At 41.0% G+C, this 5,001-nt stretch overlaps 1 pseudogene; it reads right to left on the bottom strand.

The window, feature by feature from the left end:
- Positions 1-461: 461 nt before the first annotated feature.
- On the bottom strand, positions 462-1,402 carry LOC129655858 (heterogeneous nuclear ribonucleoprotein D-like; annotated as a pseudogene).
- Positions 1,403-5,001: the final 3,599 nt, after the last annotated feature.

Here is a 5,001-nt window from a genome sequence, read left to right as displayed (position 1 = left end):
CTTAATTAAGTCCCACTTTTTTATTCTTATTTCTTGTTTCCATTATTCTAGAAAGTAGATCAAAAAGGATACTGTGGCCATCTATGTTAGCAGTGCTCTGCCTATGTTTTCCTCTAAGAGTTTTACAGTGTTCAGTCTCACCTTTAGGTCTTTAATCCATTGTGAGCTTATTTTTTGTATGGTATAAAGAATGATCTAATTTGATTTTTTTTCCATGTTGCAGTCCAGTTTTCCCACCACCATTTGTTGAAGAGACTGTCTTTTCAAAATTGCGTAGTCATGCCTCCTTCATCATAGATTAATTGACCATGGGTGCATGGGTTTATTTCTGGGCTCTTGATCTTGTTCCATTGATCTATATTTCTATTTTTGTGACAGTACCACACTGTTTTGATGACTATAGCTTTGTAGGATAGTCTGAAGTTAGGGAACCTGATTCCTCTAGCTCTGTTTTTCCTTCCTCAAGATTGTTTTGGCTTTCCCTGAAGCATTTTCAGGAACTGAGGACAAGAGACCAAACGTTATCTCAGTGCTCTTATCACTCAATGAACTCCAAGGGTTTAGGGAACTGTAAGACAGGAACTATGGATGAAGACCAAATATATATTTCTCATATATTCTGATTATTACCTGAATGATCAGATATATTTTGTAATAAACCACAGTATCATAGGCACTCTTATAACTTCCATATCTTTCATCATAATATTTGGTTTGGGGTTTGATCCTGATTTTCACCATGATCCTAGTTCCACCTGGTCCACCAGCTGCAGCTCCCCTTACTCCCATTGCTATTGATGCTTGTACATCTCTTTGGGTTGTGCTTTTTTTTTTAATTTACGTGTCACAGAACCAATTTGATGATATGTGCTTTCTAACAATTTCTTTACTGGCTCTTCATCTGTATATGTGATAAAACAAATCCTCATTTTTTCATTTATTTTTGAATCCATGGGGAGTTCAATATTTCAACCCCTCCAAAATCTCCAAAGTATTCTTTAATTTGTTCTTCAGAAGTATCTGGGCTCAACCTACCCACAAAAATCTTTTTAGGAGATTTCTTGCCTCTTAAGTTAATACTCTTAAAGTATTAACTTTTGGTGGGTCTATCAATTTGCCATCTAGTTAGTGTTCTTTGTCTTCCAAAGTCTTATTAACACTAGCAGCATCTTCGAAAAGCACAAATCCAGGTCCTCTTGATCTTCGAGTAATTGGCTCTGTTTTGATTATGCAGTCTACAGCTTACCAAGTGAGATAAGTATTCAGTCAGGTCTTTCTTGCTTATATACCAACTCAAGGCTCCAATAAACATTATACTATCATCCTGCTGATCCTTACTGATGTTGATCTTGTAGCCCTCTGCAAATGCTTCTGGGTCATCATACTTGCTTACATGCTGCATGGTGGGTGTGCGGCACCAGCTCAGCCTCAGTCCAGGCAGCAGTGATGATGGTACATTTTATGGACCTGAATTTAAAATGATGGCAGAAGGGCCCATTCCTTGAATTTTTTAATATTTTGACTTCTTGGGGCCTTACTTCCCCTGGAGGAACTATCCCTGTCAGGGTTAGCTAATTCCTAAGGGTAGCAAACAACTTGCCTGTAAACTTTCCTGTCATGTGCAAACCAACCAATACAGAGCTCGTACCCTCAGCCTTCTGTCTGTTAGGGTCTCACATTCCAGAACACTATCAACCTGCCCCAGTCACCAAGGATCAGGAACCAGACAACTAGAGACAGCCCCTGTGCCCCAGAGCCCGCTGAAATTATTCAAACTAGCCAACCTGAAATCTGCTTATCCTGCTTTACCTCTTCCTGTGGAAACCACAATAAGGGCTCTTGCATAAGATTTCCCCTCACTATCTCTGCCTCCTGATTGACCCTGGTTTCTGCCCTTTATGGCCCCCCACCCTGATGCTGGGAAAGACTGAATGCAAAAGGAGAAGAGGGCGGCAGAGGGTAAGATGGTTAGATAGCATCACCTACTCAAAGAACATGAATCTTAGCAAACTCTGGGAAATAGTGAAGGACAGGGAAGCCTGGCTTGCTGCAGTCCATGGGGTCACAGAGTCAGACATGACTTAGTGACCAAACAACTACAGCTTGTGGGACTGAGCACTTTACCTGTGGAATCTGATTCTATCTCCAGGCAGGTAGTGTCAAAATTGAGTCAAATGCTCAGACACTCTGTGGCATCCAAATATTGCTTGTTGGTATGGGGAAGCCTATACACACACACACAGGAATGAGTCTCAGAACCTTGCTTAGTGCCTACAGTGGTGAGCAAAACTATAGTGGCTATGGGTGGCATGAAGATACTGCGTAGAACTATGGGAAATCTGGATATGGACTAGATACGCAGATATTGGCAAACAGAGCACGTATGGCAATGCATCTCAAGCAGGAGACAATCACCAAAATGATTTCCAGCCATACTAGTGGGGGCATCAGAAAAAACAAGAGTAGTGCTAAGCTATTAATGATTGGCCTTCTGTTGATTTAAAATGATTATTTTGTAAAAGATTTTCTACGGTACAAGACAAAACTATGCCCCACTGTTTATAATTGAAACAGGAGGGAAGGGGGCAAAGCACATTCTTTAAAAGAGTGACATAGCCTGAGGACATGACATAAGCTGATTAGAACCAAACAGGTCCAAGATGGAAGACAAACTGACTTCCACTAGGCCTTGAGCCTTCAGTATATGTTCATTGTAACAGATCAGCAAGCTAAATGACATACCTACCAGGGAAAACCACTAGACCGTTCAGGTATGACCTAAATCAAATCCCTTACAATTATACAGTGGAAGTGACAAATAGATTCAAGGGAATAGATCTGATAGAGTGCCTGAAGAACTATGGACGGAGGTTCATAGCACTGTACACGAGGCGGTGATCAAAACCATCCTCAAGAAAAAGGAATGCAAGAAGGCAAAATGTTTGTCTGAAGAGGCCTTTCAAATAGCTGAGAAAAGAAGAGAAGTGAAAGGCAAAGGATAAAAGGAAAGATATACCCATCTGAATGCAGAGTTCCAAAGAATAGCAAGAAGAGATAAGAAAGCCTTCTTCAGTGATCAATGCAAAGAAATAGAGGAAAACAATAGAATGGGAAAGACTAGAGATCTCTTCAAGAAAATTAGAGATACCAAGGGAACATTTCATGCAAAGATGGACACAATAAAGGACAGAAACAGGGACTTCTCTCTTGGTCCAGTGGCTAAGACTCTGAGCTCCCAATGCAGGGGACCCAAGTTCAATCCCTGGTCAGAGAACAAGATCTCACATGCTGCAACTAAGACCTGGTGCAGCCAAATAAATAAATATTAAAAATAATAATAATAAAATAAAGGACAGGAACAATATGGACCTAACAGAAGCAGAAGATATTAAGAAGAGGTAGCAAGAATACACAGAAGAACTGTACAAAAAAGATCTTAATGACCCAGATAACCATGATGGTTTGATCACTCACCGACAGCCAAACATTCCTGGAGTGAGAAGTCAAATGCACCTTGGGAAGCATCACAAAGTCAGTGGAGGTGATGGAATTCTAGCTGAGCTATTTCAAATCCTAAAAGATGATGCTGTGAAAGTGTTGCACTCAATGTGCCAGCAAATTTGGAAAAGTCAGCAGTGGCCACAGGCCTGGAAAAGGTCAGTTTTCATTCCAATACAAAAGAAAGGCAATGCCAAAATATGTTCAAACTACCACACAATTGCACTCATCTCATATGCTAGCAAAGTAATGCTCAAAATTCTGCAAGCCAGGCTTCAACAGTACGTGAACCATGAACTTCCAGATGTACAAGCTGGATTTAGAAAAGGCAGAGGAACCAGAAATCAAATTGCCAACATCCATTGGATGATCAAAAAAGCAAGAGAGTTCCAGAAAAACATCTGCTTTATTGACTACACAAAAGCCTTTGACTCTGTGGATCACAACAAACTGTGGAAAATTCTTCAAGAGATGGGAATACCAGACCACCTGACCTGCCTCTTGAGAAATCTGTATGCAGATCAGGAAGCAACAGTTAGAACTGGGCATGGAACAATAGTCTAGTTCCAAAATGGATAAGGAGTACATCAAGGCTGTATATTGTCACCCCACTTATTTAACTTTTATTCAGAGTACATCACCCAAAATGCCAGGCTGAATGAAGCACAAGCTGGAATCAAGATGGCCGGGAGAAATATCAATAACTGCAGATATACAGATGACACCACCATTATGTCAGAAAGTGAAGAGAAACTAAAGAGTCTCTTGATAAAAGTGAAAGAGGAGAGTGAAAAAAGTTGGCTTAAAACTCAACATTCAAAAAATGAAGATCATGGCATCTGGTCCCATCACTTCATGGTATATAGATGGGGAAACAAAAGAAACAGTGAGAGATTTGATTTTGGGGAACTCCAAAATCAATGCAGATGGTGACTGTAGCCATAAAATTAAAAGATGCTTGCTCTTTGGAAGAAAAGCTATGACCAACCTAGACAGCATATTAAAAAGCAGAGATGTTACTTTGCTGACAAAGGTCTGTCTAGTCAAAGCCATGGTTCTTCCAGTAGTCATGTATGGATGTGAGAGTTGGTGAAAGCTGAGTGCCAAAGAACTGATGCTTTTGAACTGTGGTGCTGGAGAAGACTTGAGAGTCCCTTGGACTGTAAGGAGATCAAACCAGTCAATCCTAGAGGAAATCAGTCCTGAATATTCATTGGAAGGACTGATGCTGAAGCTGAAGCTCCAATACTTTGGCCACCTGATGTGAAGAATTGACTCATTGGAAAAGACCCCGATGCTGGGAAAGATTGAAGGCAGGAGGAGAAGGGGACAACAGAGAATGAGATGGTTGGATGGCATCACCCACCCTATCAATGTGAGTTTGAGCAAGCTATGTGAGTTGGTGATGGTCAGGGAAGCCCGGTGTACTGCAGTCCATGGGGTTCCAAAGAGTCAGACATGACTGAGCGACTGAACTGGCTGACTCACCAGTGCCATGACCAT

Source organism: Bubalus kerabau, chromosome 6, assembly GCF_029407905.1.
Source record: "Bubalus kerabau isolate K-KA32 ecotype Philippines breed swamp buffalo chromosome 6, PCC_UOA_SB_1v2, whole genome shotgun sequence".
NCBI classification, from domain to species: domain Eukaryota; kingdom Metazoa; phylum Chordata; class Mammalia; order Artiodactyla; family Bovidae; genus Bubalus; species Bubalus kerabau.
This window is presented reverse-complemented; position numbering and strand designations above follow the sequence as displayed.